This window comes from Pinus tabuliformis, chromosome 6 (genome assembly GCF_031772625.1).
Source record: "Pinus tabuliformis cultivar Carrire ecotype Pingquan chromosome 6, CPIR1, whole genome shotgun sequence".
Lineage (NCBI taxonomy): Eukaryota > Viridiplantae > Streptophyta > Pinopsida > Pinales > Pinaceae > Pinus > Pinus tabuliformis.
The window spans coordinates 1202846822-1202866277 of record NC_142292.1 but is presented as its reverse complement, the minus strand read 5'-3'; the positions used below and the strand labels follow the sequence as shown (position 1 = coordinate 1202866277).

The 19456-nt window shown below is 38.4% G+C and overlaps 1 pseudogene; it reads left to right on the top strand.

The window, feature by feature from the left end:
* Positions 1–19456, top strand: part of LOC149263045 (uncharacterized) — a 195316-nt pseudogene that overhangs the window by 96045 nt on the left and 79815 nt on the right.

Below are 19456 nucleotides of genomic sequence, written 5' to 3'. Positions count from 1 at the left end.
AGTATGTTGCATAGCTCCTTCTCCTGGGAAGTAGATAGGGATGGATTGATTTTCAATGTTCTTCCTAGGATGAACTCTATATTTTTAACATGGAGAGGAGTGGGTTTGGCCACACAGAGATCAGTTGAGGGGTTGTTTTGGGTTTCTCTTACTATGTCTTCTAATGGTGATGCACTAGGAGGTGGATTCTGAATCAAATTTTCAATCATATCATCCTCATCTTGCGGTTTCCCCCCATAGCGGTTTCTAATGTACACAATGGTGTAGAATAAACTTCATCCTTATCCTCCTCCTCCAACCAGAGAGGTAGATCATGTTCTAGCAAGGGTTGGGTAGGAGGATATAGGATTAACTTCTTGGACATGTGCTCGTTCTTTATGGTCATGTTACCAGCTCGGCAGCTGATGTAGGCATCGACTGTAGCTAACCAAGGTCTTCCTAGAATGAGAGGATACCCAGTGAGCTTTGCCTTTGGCTGGAGAACTAAGAAATCAATAGGGTACTCCTAAGAATCAATGGAGACCATCACATCTTCCACAATCCCAGTAGGGGTCACTGTGGAGCGATCTGCTAGCTGCAGCACTATCGTGCTCTTCTTCAAGGAGCCTTGGAGGTTAAGTTTGAGCATTGTGTCCTTTGTCATCACAATAATGGCAGCTCCCAAATCAATCAAGGTATGTGGGACCATTGTGCCATTGATGTGGACATCAACTATTGGGCTTCCAGGGTCCAGATATTTTGGACAGATTATCTACCCCAATATCAGGTCGGACAGTTGTCCTATGACATTGATGGTTGGGGAATCTCTCTTGCACCTTCCTGGATTCCTAAAGCACTTCTCTTTGATCAACTTATTGTAGATGGGCACATCTTTTATGGCTTGGAGAAGTGGTATCTTCACACATAAATGTTTCAATTCTCCCAGGATTTCAGTCTCTTCTGGGGTAGGCTGGATTGTCATGGATAGTCTCTCAAGAAAGGGTGGATTTGCTTTAGGTTCGCTTTCCTCTTTATCTTCCTCAACCTCCCTTGGTGGAGGCTAGCTATATGGGAGAACTTTCCCAGATCGCAAGTTAATTTCTTGAATCTCCACAGCATAAGTTGGGCATGATGGTTCCCCACTATACACTTGTTGAGCTTGTCTGTTGTTTAGGTTCGGATTTGGCTGGGCAAGAATTTGGGGTTGCCTTGGTGGAGTAGAAGGTAATGGTTGTGGAGGCAGAAGAGCAGGAAAAGAGTTGTATTGGGGCCTCCACCCCCGATGAGATGCATTCCATTGAGTTTGTGGTTGAGCATAGGATTGAAATGAATGGGTGGCTGGTTGGGAATGATATTGAGATGTAAAGGACCAAGGAGGAGGCGTGGACCAGGAAGGATGAGCAGAGGGGCCCCAAGAAGGTATGGAGGTGACTTGGTTGGGGTTGTAGTATACCTGAGATGTCCCTTGCATCCCCTGATGGTATGGTCTAGGTCCAGGCAGCCTCCTTTGGTTTATGTAATAGATCTGTTCAGTGACTCCTTTAGCCCCTTGGTATACAGCTTTAAATCCGAGCAAGGAAGGGCACTTATCTGTAGAATGATTTTCTTCACAGACTGAACAAACCTCTATATAGTTCAATGGGAATTCATTCCTAGGATGCCTCCTAGTGCATCTAGGGCAAAAAATGGCCAAAGCCCTCTCTGCTTCCTCTTGTTTTCTTTTGATATGTAAGGTATCCATTTGCATGGCAAGATTCTGCAGCATCTCACTCTTGAAGTCTGTTTTCTTTTGATATGTAAGGTATCCATTTGCATGGCAAGATTCTGCAGCATCTCACTCTTGAAGTCTTCCAGCATGTTTCCAATTTCACCTTTAATGGATGAATTGGAAGAAGAGGCACTGGCTATGGGTTGACTCCCCTACCTTTCTTTCTAGTTGCTCTAGAATGGTTTCTAAAAACCATCTTTATGTCCTCATAGGATAGTTGGTAGATGTCTCCCCTGGACAATAGATGGAGGGTGTCTAAAAGGTCTTCCCAAATTCCCCTGAGCAAGACCAACTTCATAGATTCAAGGTCAAGTATACACCCGGCCCTTTTGTAATTGAGTTGGAACCTCTCTTCATAGTCTTCCAGGGACTCATCACTTCACATGGTCATTTGGAAGATTTATTCTTTAGTATCTTTTGACCTACAATAGTCTCGATACTTGTTGTTAAAGGCTTACTACATCTGAGCCCAAGTTGTGATGCTATTGCCAGATAATCCCATGAACCAACACAGTGCTCCATCCCTGAGAGTAGAAGGGAACAATTTCAAATTTTGCTCATCTTCTGCATAGTCATAAGTTTGACAGATGACAAAAAACTCGAACAAGAAGGTGTCAGGATCTTCTGTAGTTAGACCATGGAAGTGAGGTAGGGCTGAAGCACTTATATTCTTCATTTTGGTGTCCCCATTGGTCTCCCGAATGGAGAAAGTACCCTCTATTATCTCTCTATTTCCTCCTGTAGTTTTCATGTATCCTCCTGTAGTTTTTCCTGTAGGCTTTCTTTTGAAGGCTGAGTGTGGGAAAAGCCTCCAGAAGGCCACCTAATACCTTCTAGGACCCATCCACACCATCCTATATCCTCCCAAGCTCCAAAACTGCCCTCTAATGCCACCTATTCGCTGCCACACTTACACATAATAAATTAGATTCATGTTCAATTCACATAAAAACACATAAAAATCCAAATATATTTTTTTGCTTATTTACTTCCATAAATAGCATGGTTATATGTTGTTTACTTCCTTGAGTAGGTAATGGCATTTCTTTCATGGTTTTCATAGTGTTTTTGGAAAAAGTAGAATTAGCTTGTTAATTAGGGTTTACTAGGTTTTGCTTTACATTCCAGTCTTTCTCCTTTCTACAGTAGAATAACATCTATAGAGTAATATTTCTTTCCTTTCATCACACATAGAGCTTCTTCTGAAATCTATAAAAGTTGGCTTGAGCTCCTAGTGATCTTGCACTGGCTGATCAAGTGACAACCTGCAGTGAGAACTAGTACTTGTGCATACAACACCGACGCTTCCAAGTTTGTTATGAACTATCGAGTTGATAAAAGTAAAGTTGGTAGCCCAGGAGCTGCAGCATTCTTGCTGCAACACTAGTTCTCACCACTTTTTGGCGCCATTGCCAGGGAAGCGTTAGAGTATTATGTGATTACTGCTTTCTTCTATTTCCTATTGCAACATTCTGCTAATAGTTTATTTTGGAAAAAGTAGACTAGTCATTTCTTTTCTTTTAGTTCTGCATTTCCTTGCTTTCCTTTTCAATTTTGAAAATTTCCATTCAACAAGTTCATTTCAGCTAGTTGCAATTTGTTTTGTTGAAACACAATTTTAGTTTTTGCAAGTACTTTCAGTGTGGGGAAAAAGAAACAAAAACCAACTAAAAATATTTCCTTTCATGCCTCGTAGGAATAGAGATAACTCAAGAAAAATTTTGCCCAACACCCCCACTGCTTCACACAGCCAACCTTCTCTCTTCTTTGGTGGCTGCAATCAAGAAGAACCCTTAGGTGAACAACCAGACATATTAATGGCCTAAACTATGATGTATAGAAGGAAATGCTAGGAAATGTTGTAAGAAAGGAAAGCATGCAAAAGGACTATTGTAAATCAGGAAGTGAACATGATAAAGGAGATCTAAAGCAAAGAAAAACTAGACTATCAATCTACTAGAGAGCTACAAACACTAGCAGTCCTAGGAATGAGGAAAATCTATGTTTTTTGGGTAGCAAGAGAGTCTTTCCCTCAAATCATGGTCCCAGAGGGAGGAAGAGAAGCCAAGGCATTGTTGCTAGCCTTTTGAATCTACTCTGATCACTGCTTAACCTACTATAGAAAGCACAAATGGAAGCAAACTACTAAATCATCAAAAGCTACCTATTCTTAACCATAAAAGAAATATATCTAACGGCAAATTAATCTACAAACTGAAGTAAAGCATACAAATACAAGTAAAGAGAGGCTTGGCTGCTTGGATTGGGCCCTAACCCAAGAGATTTAGCCCTCTGAGGTAACTCAAAGCTAGCTCAAAAAGGATTCCATCTTCATTATAAAAACAATAGCAAGATTACATGAAGCTATCACAAAATAATAAGCTTGAAATTTGAGTAGAGTTTACACAAGAAAAAAAGCCAACCCTAGTGAGGCCCTAGGCCTCTCTACTTATACATCTAAAGCTACCAACAGCTTCCTTAAAATCAGGGAGGTTTGGCTTCCAAAGATCAAGATAACTATCAGTCATCCTCCACTTGCTTGGATGCCTTCTAGTGCATGATTCGGCTGCTTGTACTCCGAGCTGAATGAAGGGGAATTCAAAGTGAGGAGTAGTAAATGAGGGGGATTCCTTCCTATAAGTCCTATCCTCTGTCTACTTCAAGTTATTGTTGCAATTTGACCACTGGATCCTTGACTTTGACCTCGAAATCCATCAATAATCTGCATTAAATACATGTTAGACCACATGGCATCATAACTAACTCAACTCACCCTATAAGCATAAATATAATCAGAAAAACATACAATAAGCTAAGAGAATGGTTGATTTGACTAAGTTAGGAGGTAAAATGAGCCCATATAATTACCCATTTATGAGGCTCATCAGAACCCAACTGGGAAAAACCCCTCCATTTTTTTTCATTAAACAGATGACAATGAGAAACTATTACAATGTCTTGCTTCGAATCTTAAGTACACCATGCACTGAAAACCTGTTCTCCTGCTGACTATCCTACTCTAGCCAACACTTAGCTAATTCAAGGCTTGCACTTTCTCCTACTTCCTTGCGAAAATTATCTCCTAAAATATATGAATTTCCTCCTATTTTCTTGTGTAATTTCCAAGGAAGGATTCACCTGCTTAACTACCAAGCATGTGCACTCAACTAGCATACAATTGATAATTACAATGTGCCTTTTCCTCCACTTCAGCTAGGCAATTCGAATGCCATGTATGTCTAGGCTATTTTTAGGTAATTGACTAGTTTAACTAAGAGATCACTAAGTTAACAACAGTTCTACTACTCAACTGACCTTCGACTGACTCAACTAAGTACTTAAGCTCAGTTAACTAAGTTCAACCGAAAATAACTGAACTGAATTGCTAAATTTTAGCAATCACTACATGCACAACTCTACTTCTAGCCCATAACTTGAATTTACTGAAATAACTAGTAAACAAGGCCATGTCACTCTAGATAACTACCATCCATGTCATCCTGCTGATGTGGAAAATCAAATTACTAAATTTGACTAATGCACAAGTTAAATTTAGCCTTTCTTGCTACAATTTCTAACAAAGGAGGTATGGCCTCCTACTTAGCCATGTACTTCCTATACTCATATCATAGTTGTAGTGTAATTTGTAGTTTAAGTTATTTATGCAATCACTATATTTTTTCTATTTTTGAAACTTTATATTATAACATACCTGATAACTTAATGCTCCGCTAAGGATACGAGGTATCAAACGTTTTCTTCTTCATGAGCTTAAAAATCAACTCGTATACCACTTTTTCATATACCTCTACTAAATTTATCCTAACCATACTTGCAAAAACTTTATTTTCATCTCTCATACATTTTGTCAAACACTTTACAAGTAAACCTTTCTTCAAATACTTTGTATACAACCAATTAAGTGGTCTTTTTCTTATACAAATTTTGTCAAAATTTTTGTATGAAATCAAATAATAAACATTGTTTTGCTTCCACTTATAACATACTAACTAAAATATGCCACTCAATCATGCAACTTTTGATTTTTGTCTTTAAGGCATTTTATCAAATAGTTTGTATGCAAACTGTAATAAAACATATTTAACATATTTATTCAAATGATTTGCATGAAAATAAGAATATATTAGCTACAATAGTATTATCATACAACAATGTTAATATATAGAAATACTATCCCCATCCACAAAATAGCATTTTCATCAGGGCATTTCATCAAACATCTTGTATGCAATGAATCAGTAAACCATTTAGGCATTTCTTCAAATACTTTGTATGCAAACCAATGTATAAACTTCCTTAGGCAATATATCCTAATATAATAGTCCAAGTTCTGAAAACTAAACTAGATGATTAATTGGATTTTCCCTCACTGTGGTCTAAGTTTCAGTTTTTGGAACCTTCTAGAAGAAAAGTTAGAGTAGAAATTCTAACATGACCTACTTGATGCATGATTTTATGATCATCTAGGAAGCTCAACTTCCTATGATAATATCTCTTAAAATATCATAACCCAAGATATGAAAGTTGAACCAGATGATCAAATGGATTTCCCCTCACTGTTTTCCAAGTTTTAGCTTCTAAAACCTTCGAGAAGAAAAGTTATACAAGAAATTTCAACATGATTTATTTAATGCATGAGTTTAGGAGCATTAAGGAAGTTCAACTTCCTTTGATCATATTTCCTAAAATTTTGTGATCCAATATTTGAAAATTATACCAAAGGATTAATGGGATTTCCCCTCACTATGGTCCAAGTTTCAATTTTTGGAACCTCCTAGAAGAAAATTTATAGTAGAAATTCCAACATTACTTGTTTAAATAAGAATTTAGGAAACCTATTTTCCTCAACCAATGTTATTACCAAATTTATTACATATAAAAAGTTGCAGCCAAATAGTATAATTGCTACATCTATGATAAATTTGTTGAAGGGTAAATTCATGTACATATAGACTTTCTAAAAAGAGTAATTAAATAATCATACATGAGATATACTTATCTTGAGTTAAACATGTTGCAATATGGAACTAAAGAAGGTCAAGCCACTCTCCACCCAACCATAGGCTCAGCTACGCTGCAGTATTTCTCATAGCTTTCCACCCCCTACCAAATATTGATTCCTTGAGGAGAAGTCATGTGTGTTTCACACACTCAAATTCAGACCAGATTTTAACACCATATGTGATGATCATTCTCCTTCACACACATACATTCAGGAAAACTCAACAGCTACCCATTCCATCTTTGACCATACTCACATTAACAAAAATAGCATGAAAGTATATATAACACAAGGGATTCCTTCTCTGATATATGTAGTCCCTTGGCCCTCCCCTCTTCAGTGCTCTATGTTCCACACACAACCAAGACCATTCCTGGTCCTCAGAGCTACCTAGTCCAAAGAAAAAGTGTTGCAACACATTCATTTCCTTCCACATAATTTTTCACTCACATCTCTTAACTAGTCATAAGGTATTAACCTATATGGTTTCTATCACCAATCCTTTTTTTAAATTTGATATTTCTAAGTGAGAAAGAGATTTATGAGAGAGTAATAAAAGAGAGAAAAATTAGAAGCTTAAGAACCAAGAAGAACCCCTTGATTTCTCCACCCTCTTATGTTTATAATTACACCTTGACCTTTTATCTTCCAAACCTTTCAACTTCCTGGGAAGACTACCATCACATCAAATAGAAATATTCACCCAGGGTATATTTTCCTCTTAAGTCAAGTTTTCCCCCTCCCCAAGGCATCATAATCTATTGGCCATCCCCTTTATTCATCTCTAACATTTTTATTAATAAAAATAAACATTACATCATATAGTAGAGCTTTACATTATAGCATCAATGTTTCCACCCTAGAATTATATGTTCTTAATTACATTACAAAATCTGGGGTAATGAAAGGGGTGTAACAATCCCATCCCCCTTTAAAACATAGTCCTTATTGTTCTATTACCTGTAGAACCATTATATGCATAAAATAAATAAGGATCTGCCACTTTCATATTAGCAACAATCATGATGTCCTTAGTTTATTCTTCATTCAATGTCATTCATTTTTCATTGTCTAGTTACCCCTAGACCTCCTAGCATTCCAGCACAATCTTGCATGGTTTTCTATTTCTTCACAAGGCTTCCACACGGGAACAAGTTTAGCTCATTTTTTTCTTGGACACAACCAATGCATTCATGATCCTAATGAGTATGTACGTGAATATTTTAAAACCAATTCATTCAATTCTCTCCTTCCTTCCAATCATACACCTTCCAGTTCAACCATCCCCTTCTCAACCTCCTTAGTCCCTTAGGTGATAAATTTCTTTGTAAGGATTCTTTGCACAAGAAGAGCCTTGAAAATTATGGAGTCTTTTTTGGGTGTGGGATCCCCCAAGGATAGTTTTGGGGCTAAAGGCCCAAACTTTGGTCCAATTTTGTAATCCAAATGTAAATACTCTGCATTTTGTGGTCATGGAGCGCGTAGATGTTAAAGAGTCATAAGGTAGTCCACCCTTATTTTGAAAATGTAATGTCAGTTGTAGAAGATCTGCCCATGGTCCATGAACCATGGGATTGTATAAATAGAGTTAAGCTCTAAGTAGTTAGAGAAGATTAAGATTGAGGAATGGAATCAGATATGATGTATGAGAGATAGCTCTGAGTAGAATTCTAGGTTTGGGGTCATAACGTAGGTAGAGGCTCTGCGGTTGAGTGCGCAGAGGCCTAGAAGTCCACAGTTGAGTGTTCGGACCCTTGAGGCTGAGTGCGCAGGGCAGGTCGAGTCTGTAATCATTTGGAATTATCAATAAAGAGAAGTATTCTACAATTTTTGCGCCTTTATTTCCTATTTATGCATCTGTTATATTGGGTATAAATTTCACTTATAATGCTTATATGATGCATGAATGTATGTAATTGTGTTGGATAAGTGACTGCAAGTAGGAATATCTATTTACATGAAGCTAACTAAGATCTAATAATAAACACTTAGCCTAGTTAGGAAGATATTCCAGTTCACTACCCTAGCAGCGCGAAAGGACTTCAGTCCCTGGTTAGGGTTGCGCAAAAGACGATTGTACCCTTTCACAAAGGTATTGTAGGGTGGAACAAAGGGTTAAGAAACCTGTGCGAATGCAGGTATAGATGTGTTATAGACATTTTTGGGCACTGCAACCCCAAGCATAAAATGTCCATAAACCAAGGGCTCCTAAGTCCCTAAAAGTGTTGTTCTAATCCCTAAAGGAATAAGGTCAACTGATTACAGCTTCTCCCAGAAGTTCTCCATGAAAAACTGCTCAGAACTGGTCAAAACAGGATCATTTCACCTGCTCCATAGGCAAAGTGCGTTGCATCTCACCTAAGTACACTCTGTGGGTGCGTTGCATTTCAAAAAGCCCTTCTATGGGGTGCGATGGGCGAGAATTGACAAATGGCAGTGTCAATTCACGAGGTGGAGAGGCATGGAATCTTCCAGAAACTTCTCCCGTGACACTTGCCTCTCTGAATTCGACCAAGGATGAGTAAGAGATCATCAATCTCCAAGTGGAAGAAAGAACTATCATAGGGAAGATACTAATCAAATCACAAGCTGACTCATCTCCCTTACAAATATCTATATATGGATCCCTCATCCCAGAGATCCAGAGGCTGGAATTTTGCATCTTGTAAGGAATTGTTGTTGGTTTCTTGAGGCAACATCATAGTGTTGGGTGATCTAAGCTTTGCATGAGGTGAAGAAGGGCTTACTTGCTGAGAGGATGTTGCTGGGTCAGAACAACTAGTTGTAACTCTCTTGGCTCTTTCTTGATTATCAATAAAAGCTATTCAAGTTTTCCTCCATACTCTTGTGTCATTTATGTTTTATTCATTTGTATGGTCAATTTACATCTGATCCTAGATTGTTTATGATAATAGATCCATGTTCTTGTTTAGTGTTATGCAACTTTGATTCTACAGGTACTCTGTGAAGCTGGGTGTACAAGGAAGCAAGTAGCAAAGGACTATCAGAAGAGAGAGGAATCGAACTAGGAGCCAAGCGCAAGACAGAGGTTGGTCTCCTTTATTCTTCTCTCATCTATATTTCATAAAGGAAAAATGAAAGTAGCTTTACTTTGTTTGTTTGTTTCTAAGGTAGCTACCACACCTTAGTGGGATTAGCATTTCTGCATAAACACTTTTCCCTGTAACAAAATAGCGACTCCACTGGGGAAAGACTAGGTTGTTTGTTTATCTATCTTGTTGTTTACTTTATAAACTTACAGACGGAGCCTGAAGTTGAGCCAGGTAGCTTTCGAACTGCACTTGCTATGCAAATGCAAAGTAGATAAATGCCGCTTCAGTCAATCTCTGGGTTTTGTTTATGAATTAAACAACTGATTTACAAGCTCTCTAATTGCCCTTGTGGTGGCTCTAGTAACCTCTTTAGATCTACCCCTATTGTTGATTTAATGATTACCACTTGCTCGACCAAAATCCCTGAACTGAACTGCAAACTGTGACCCAAAACCCAAGCAAAGTCTCGTCTCTGGCCCAGCGTAGTCTCTGTTCTGTGAATCTGAACTTCAGCGCACTTCCCTAGTGTAACAGGTGCGCTGCATTTCAAATTCACTGTGTTACAGGTGCGCTGATGAGACTAGACATTGTTCCTGAATGTTGGTTTCTGTTCATTCTTTTCAGTTCTATTCATGAGTTTTTCTACCTATGGTCAGTACATCTCTGTTTGAAACCCCTTTCCTTGTTGTTATTTCGCCTCCATTGTGCAAAGAACTATAAATGTTTTTGTGTATTTGTTGAGTCATTTTCAGTTCTCCTTTGCAAAAGGTAACGTAATTGTATTGTCGTTTCTTGATTTGAAAGTGTCGCAAGTTTCGTTTTCAGTCATAGAAGAGAGTTTGATTGCTCTTGATAGTCGATTACCCTGTTACTATTGTATTTGATCTGAATTTGTAGTTTTTCTAGTGTCGAAAGCAAGTATTCATTTCCAAATCGCAAAGTGTTGTCATTATCTTCATTTTTTATTTTGAAAAGAAACTTGTTAGTAATTGTCGCTTGAAAAGTAATTCAGATTGGCGCATTAGCTTTCTTTTTATCATTCACATATTAAGAAGGCTGAAAACAAATACATGCATGTGCATTTTCATTTAGACTGTTTGATTGGTTTGATTTAGGACAGTGCATATAATATGTGCTCTTTGCTCTTTGTTGAAAGAATTCTGTCTTTCTTTCCTTAGTAGCTAGGATTTTCATTGCACAAAGAAGATAAAAGGCTGTTTATCATCTTAGATTGCATTCTAGGAATTGTACATCTACATCACGCGGTGAACCTGAAAGGAAAATTTCTTAAGCAAGATCAACTATAAAATAAATTTAATGAATCTAACAACGCTTTGGAACCTAATGCACAACATCTAGAAGTCTACGCTAGAGACGTATTCCAGCGTTGTAAAGCCTGGTAACTATTGTTCTCACTGTTGGTTGGGTGATTCCTCCACTTTGAGACGATAAGTGCCAGTACGGACCTGTGCTCCCACGTACCGTCGAGTATATTTTGGGAGACCACAATAGGCTTAATCCTTTATCCATAGGAAGTCGTATCTACCGCCCTATCGATCGCAATGCACTGAACACAGCATTCGGGAATATTGATTGTCGTACCATAAAACGTATTCTGTAGTTTTGTGATTGGTTTGGTAATCCCTCTACCTAGATTTCCATAGCATTCCCTTTCGTTCCTTTTCAGACTCCTTAACGGAAAAGGTCCATCTGAGCACTTGTCACTTCAGGCTCATTAAAAATCGAAGGCGACTAGAGTCATCTTTTGTTTTTTCTTGACTCTTAAAAATTGAAAAAACAAGTTGTGTCAAAGCGTCTAAAATTTATTTTAAATGGAATAATCATCACCTTTCCTACGTTGATCTTAGGTTGAGAAAATGGAATCCACCAACCAAGGAATTCCCCTTGGAGGAAATCCTAGTCCCTTCTCCTCTTAGGGAGATGTTGGTGCACCCCATATGGCCACATTGTCACTTCCAGGATTGACGATCAGCTTGCCCGTATGGCTCTTCTCAACCTCTATCGTTCAGAACACCACAATTCCTGAACAATCGAGTCAGCAATTAGACGATTCCAGAGTTACCCCCCAACCCTCTACTTCCTCCAATTCTTCCTCTCCTCCTTCCTCTTCACTTGATGGGGCTGATAAAGCCAAAAATCAAGTACCAAAGAAGAAGAAGGAAAAGAAGAAGAAAGAGAAGAAGAAGAAGGAGCCAAAGGCGAGAAGGGGCAACCAAGCGTCGTCTAGCGAAAATCCACACATTGCACCGACCAGGCCTAAATCGCCAGGTGTCATTTGAAAAGGAGACCACTATCATAGAGATTTTCCCTACATCCCTCGGATCTTAAGGTACTGGTCTCCTCGTTTGCACAACCCGATGTCGTCAACCTCTGATGATCATGTTGAAAACACACCGTCGACTAGTGAAAGTGAAGCCCCAGGACAAAAAGGAAAATATAGATTTCCTTGTAAACTGTGCGAAGGCGACCATGCTGTCCACCGTTGTTCCTTCTTAGATGAGGCTAAAAGAGTTTTGGACGATCGTCCGGTTTCACCGTTACAACTTCCTCTTGGATATAAAAAACTCTTGTCGAGTCCGTCACTAGTTGAAAATCCGGCTAACCCGCCTAGGTGGTCGGCCGAAGTGTCTATCATTGAAGACAAACCATCTGAACCCATACCAGAAGAAAGTCAAAAGGTCGAGGCGGCAGTTGACCCGGTCTTGCCTTCAGAGGTTCCATCTTCAAATGATACAGTCACTGAAGAGAACAAGGATGACACTGTAATGCCCCACTTGAATCTTATCCTACAAATTTTGTTAATATTTACATTATCTGAAAATATTGAGAAATATTGGTCTAATATAAATTTATGATTTCCATTATTCAAATTCCCCACTTACCTTCTCAAATTGAATATTATGTAGGATATGGTCTCCTTCCATTATTTCAAAATATATGTATTCATTTCACATTCCCCAATGTACCCTCACATTTTCTTGGGAGAAGACATAGTCCTCTCCATCTTATCATCAATATATATTTATTCATTTCACATTCCCCAATGTACCCTCACATTTACTAAGGAGAAGACATGGTCCTCTCCATGTAATTACACTTCACATTCCCAAATGTACTTTTTAGATTTACTTGGGAGAAGACATGATCCTTTCCCATTAAATTCTCAATTTTATATTCATGTCACAATTCCAAATGTACTCCTAGCTTACTTGGGAGAAGAGAAGTCAACTAAGGATGGATGAGAAGTTAATGACATTAATGAGAGGTGGTTGAGGAAAGAGGGTATAAAAAGGGAAGAGGGAAGGAAGAAAAGGGGGGTTGGAATCTTGCTTAGGATTGTGGGGGGGTTGGAGTCTTACTTAGGATTGTGGGGGGGTTGGTTGTGATTGTTTGGCCTTGTTATGATTTTGGGAAACCTTGGAAACCTGTGGAGGTTTCTTGGGTTTGAGAGGAGGAAAGTATCATTATCTAGTTTTGCACATTCTTCTTGAGGAAACACTATATCTGGTTGGACTTGGGCACGGAGGGCTAGGGAACCTGTGGAGGTTTCCTAGGCTAGGAATTTATTTCCTAATTGGCTGGGAGGTAAATCCGGTTGGGTCGGTGAGAATGAGCGTTCAGCAGGAGCTATAAGACAAAGGTATCATCATCAACCACCGGAATAGGTATTTTCCATGGACCACTCTTGTTAAGTTGATATCAATGGAATGCTCACCTTAAATTATGTTACTTATGATAAAGTGATAAGATGTTGAATGTTTAAATCTATGTAAGAAGGTCAGCAAGTTCTTTTTTTACTTTTAGAACAGTAGGAAAATAGATCTGTTAGTGTATTATAGATTGAGACTCTAATAATAGGAATCAGGCCCCTACACATGGTATCAAAGCTTTGGTTCAAAATCTGGACCCAAAGCCCACTAAATAGTTGTTCCATAATCAAATTTCTTACTAAATGGTTGAAAATCCAGAAAATTAGAATGTCAAAATGTTTCAACAGCAGTCCAATGGCATAGTACCTAGGGATATGACAACACATGTTTTTGGAAATCAAGAAATCAAACTTGTTGAGGTGTCAATCTGTCTCGCAAAACAAATGAACTCTTGCATTTAGTAAAATGTGTTTAATACCATGAGTGTGTTTAATACAATTATGACTTATTTTATGAAATGTGATGTCTGAGAAACAATAAATATAAACATTCATAACGTTTTTTTTTAATGGAAGACAACTTGTTGAGGGTGTACACCTGCTTATTTTTGGGTACAATTTTCCTATGAACTAAATATTACTATACAATTATAAAATGAATCGAGAGAAGCATAGTACAATCGGTTGAACACACTTGCATGGTAATGGGATTAGTACATGAACCGATTTTGAATATGTTGGAGTTTGTGCTTGAATCCTTATATCCTGGTGCTAGTAGTCATCTTGTAAGTTTATACTTTCCAGATTGCTTTGTCTTTATCATTCTTTTCAGTGTGTTTTTATTCCCCTCAAAATGTGTGGTACCAGGGTGCTGTCAATGCTTGTTGTTTTTTGATCCTACTGATGCTTGTTGATTGCGTTGCTACAAGGGCTTGGCTTATCTGCTAATTGAATGGATTCCAAGTAAAAGGGGCAGACTATGATATTATTTCTTTTGAAAGCTAAATTTGGCATTCATAGGAAGTTGTTTACTGCTGACACTGGCTCACTGCGTGACCGCAGAGAAGCCTAACAGAACTGGCCCGATATACTTACCCAACCCAAACGAGAATCCACTTGCATGTATACTTATGTTCTTTTTCCCGATTCAGTTATTTTCAACTCCAATGCTGCAAAGATCGATTTGCTACTATATGTTTGACTCCATAGCTATCTAATCCATTGTGCATTTGCATGTATCCTCTCCTGACATCACTGTGGTCTTCCGGCAGCTTAAAAGAATTGTGTCATTTTCATTGATTCTCCCATTTCATCTGCTGATACGTTGCCATATGCTCCTCAGTTGAGTGGATCCCTTCCATTATGGTCGTTGTTACAGTCTATAGAAAGTAAGTTTGAATGGTATCATAGCTCGCAATTGGGTTCTCGGTCTACCGGCAGCTTAAAAGAATTGTGTCATTGCAATTACATGAGGCTACGACTTCAAACAAAATACAAGACTAAAAAAAAAAAAATACAGAACATAACGCTGATGACGTCCCAATCCCAATTGCAATATCTACCCAGCACCAATGGGAGCGCGATGCCTGTTTGTGTTGTCGTTTTTAAGACCATACAACAGAATCAAATTAGGCTTACAAATAAATTAAGTGCCTTTCAATCTTCTATATCCAGCACACTCAGATCATCTACTCGTGTCACACATCTGTCACTGTTTTTCAGAAGGATGCAACACTTTCCATGAAAAAGTCGCTGATCATAATTATCTTCCTGCTGATAGTTTCAGGACCCCAAGAATACAATCCCTCACTTATCAAAAGTATACCTTGGTCATAAATTTGTGAGCATTCAAAGGCCTTAGCTCTTGGAATAAAATGATCTGCGCACAAGCTATTGACAGCGTGGTGGAATTCTCTGAGATTGAATGTCCCTTTCAGATGGTACGCAACCCTGAGCTCATTTGAACCGGAGAGGTTATTTTTCTGAATACAACATAGACCGATGGGATTGTAGCTGCGAGTCTCAACCCGCTCATCAGCTTTTCTGATTGCATAAAAGTTGGCAAGCTGAAGCAAGCACTGCTTTAGTTCTCTTAGCAGAGAAGGTTGAAATGAAGACAAATCTAAGACGAAGCAAATGAGCACCATTACGGCTCCGTACAAGCGAATTAAGGCGAATTACCTGGATCTCATTAATTTCAGGGACCTAGTAGTAATATTGAGCGACTACTTAAAATGGTTTCCCAATCTCCACACGAAGTATTTGCATCGGGCTAAAATTCGAGCAAAAACACATGCACAGGAAGTAATCACTGGAGGATCAATTAAAAAATGAGGGGAGGGGATCCATGTCAATTAATGAAGCCATTTGAAGCTTTTTTGTGGGACAGAATCCGTGCCCCGCTGCAATTCGTCTAAATGCATTTTATAAGGCATAGTTCCCTGCCTTGCCCAGATCGCAGTCAAATATGGTTGTCTAAGCCGGTTTCGACACTAGTTTTTTCCATTCCTTTCCCTTTATCATTTTAATTCTAACAAACCAGAACTACATATGCACATAAAAGTTAAATGCCTACGAGATTCAGGTCCTTTATTTCCTGAACTATTTACCCTGTGCTTCATGTACTTGATCTTTGATGGATTCTAAAAGATCACCATTCCAAAGTTAAGCATATCTTCAGATAATCATACTCCTCTGGGATGTCCTCTTATGATGACTAGAGGAATTTAAAATGAAAATGAAGATTTAAGGGATACTGAGCCCATTTTATCTCGGGAAACTGTTTCTTATAGTGATAATAGGGACAACTTCACAAGTGAGGACGAATTATTATTAGGTGATATATCCCTTGTACATACGGGTCTTAAAATTACTGGAAGTAGTGACGAAGACAATGAATCAATAAATGTAGACCAACCACAATGTCGGATTTTCCTTGATACTGGAGGTGAATATTTGATTGCACCATGCTGTTGTAGAGGCACCCATAAGTTGTGCATAGATCATGTCTTTACTACTCGAAGGTGGCCAAGGAGGGATTTGCTTTTTCCCACTATACTGAATGCAGGGAAATGTTCTATTTGTGTGCAAATGTACCACCTGATCGATGGTGGTCAAGGTTGAAGTTTCAACTTCTTGTTATAAGAGATCACACAGCCATTTTCATTGTCGTTCAAGTGGTTGTTGCACTCCTAGGCATTCTTGTATACAAATTTTATGGTGAAGAACTTAGAGAAATGTTTGGCTATGAAAAACACCCTTGTGGCTTCTACTTACTGGCAGGTATGATCTCATTATGAGTATCTATATTAGGCTTAATTGAATAATAGTCTAAGATGCTGGTGCATGACATGTTAAAAAAATAAAGAAATACATACAGTCACATCTTCAAATAACAAAAGACAGGTAATGAGTCTGGACATTACAACAGGAAAAGCCAATTGTAAAATAGAAAGGAATCTTGTGGCTAAATATGTAATATGCTTATCCTTTGCTAAAGAACTGCCGAGATTTAGAGTGGGAGCACAGTTCTATCTTTTTTCCTTGGCTTGTTATCAAGCTCAGGGGGCCACATTTGTTCCTCTTTATAGTCCCTTTTTGCAACTTTCTGACATGAGGGATATCAGTGATCATTCATATAAATAGCTCATTACCTCCTTTTATGTTTAAGATTAAATCATATTACAGTATTCACAGCGACTGTAAAGTCTGCCTTGTTAGAGAAAGGGATGTTTACACGTTAGTAGAACGGGATGTTTACACGTTAAGTTCATATTAAGGAGTTGGGTGGCGCTACCAAGGAATGCATCGACAAGAACAATTTAATCAGGTCCCAAAACATTCGTTGCGAATGCATTGAACTTTGAAGCCATAATGGAGAAAGATGAACAACTAAATAGACGCTAAATAGACGAGGGCAATAGAGAGACAGGCTAGGGAATTGTAGTTCTATCATTTGGGTAAACGAGGAGAATTTTGGTTTCCCGTTGGCTGCCATATATATGGAAGCAACGTTGTTGCTATTTTTGTCTGTGGGGTTTTGCTTCAATGCTCACTTTGCAGACCAATTTTGTTTTTAAGACGAAGTGATTGATAAGAGGAAGTTAACAGGGTCCTCCTCTGCTCTGCTCTGCTCCATGAATTGGACAATGTGCATTTTAAGGTTAAATGGGTTGTGCAGGATGTTGGCTGATCAGTTCTAATTGGGAGATGGATGAATGATGAGATATGCTGAGGCCTTCTAGAAAGGGATTTTTCCACTTAAAATTTAGATTAAGGAGCTTCATGAGAGACTTGTTTTGAGTGGCTGAGTGGCTATCGTGGGTGTTTTCAACCACGCTAGGAATTAAAAAGTATAGGTTTTGTTCTGGATTCAAAAAGCATTGAGAGGGACATTGATTTAGCGAATTTGGGGTTTGACATTGTCATTAGGGCTTTCACTCTTATGTAGCTTTTAGTCTTAGTGTGTCTGAATTTGAGCTCCTTCATCACCTCCCCCATGGAGAATTTCCAATGTGTAAACCTCCATGGAGAATTTCCAATGCTTTTACACAAAGTGTTTGTTTTTTTGGCATCTCTCTTTGGACATGTTCTGCAACCCACAAGACTCGAATATAGGCACTTATGAATGCCAGTGTCTGTGAAACATGGGACATGTGATATTCTCCATTGAAATGGTTTGGATCTGGAGGTGTATAAATGGGGGTTCAAATACCAGAGATGGTGTCATATTCTACTTCTTGGATTGGTGACCGAGGAACTGAAGTGCTTCAAGCTCAACAACACGAATGCTAATTATCAAGTTATCAGGACCCATTGACGGATAATTGTAATATGTTCAAGAGGAAATGAGCCCTTGGCTTTCTGTTTTTTGTGATTACTTTCGGCCTAAAGTCAGCCACTACTACACTCTTTTATGTGCATAACTTGAAGCGAGCGGAGCAGACTGTTCGCGGGTCTCTGTTCTTGCTGTGGCTCTCGCCAAATAAGCTGTTTCCATTCATGCACTATTACAATATTGTAATTTCATGGTTTCTTCTCATGTGACTATTCAACTGCTAGTTGAGAGCAAGTGTCAGTATCTTTGCTGAGGACAGGTCCTCCTGGTATCTGCAGCCAAGCAGGAACTTCAGCTTTCTGGTTGGATCGAATTCAAGATTATTTTGGAGACATTTTCATAGCTGAATTAAATGTGAGGTAATTTTCCTTAACATAGGACTTACAATGCCATCATGTAACATGTTTAATCCATTCTTCAGTTACTCCATTGTAGCCCTGAATTGAGCTTCTTCATTGTCACCTTTTTCTATGTCCAACATTTTAGAGCATAATGTATAAGATGATAATATTTTGATTAATAATTTTTCCCAGTTTTCTATCAAATGAGAAATTGAGAAGTTTTCATCATTTATAGTTTCAGCTTAGAAACTACCTGGTTTAGCTATTGTTTATACAAGAATTTTGGGATTAAATTGGAGTTCTTGAATCGATACTAAGGAGTAAAAACTAGCAGCTCTATACAAAGTGAAGGATCTTGAAGTGAGAAAATTTATTCAGAAATGCTTGGCCACTATTTCTAGAAGCCTTCTTGTAATGGAGCTCTTAATGGACCCATTTCTCCAAACTGATGAGCATGGCTTAGAATATTCCTTTTCTGTATTAGATTTCTACAGAGGTGATGTGGGGGAACTCGGCCCATTATTAAGAGAGCCTAACATTGAAGCTTTTCAAAATGTTCATCATAAAGCACGCCAAATCTAATGTTTTGTGCAAGTGTATAACAAGAATGGGATTTCTGCCCCCTATGAAAATTAGAAACACCAAAATGTTGTACATGTGCTCTCATGCTTTAGATGGGATAATATGTCTCACAACATAAATTCCACTATCAAAGGCAAGAAGGGAGAACATAACACAATGTTCTTAAAATATGAATTATGGGCACAAAAGGTGATGAATTTTAT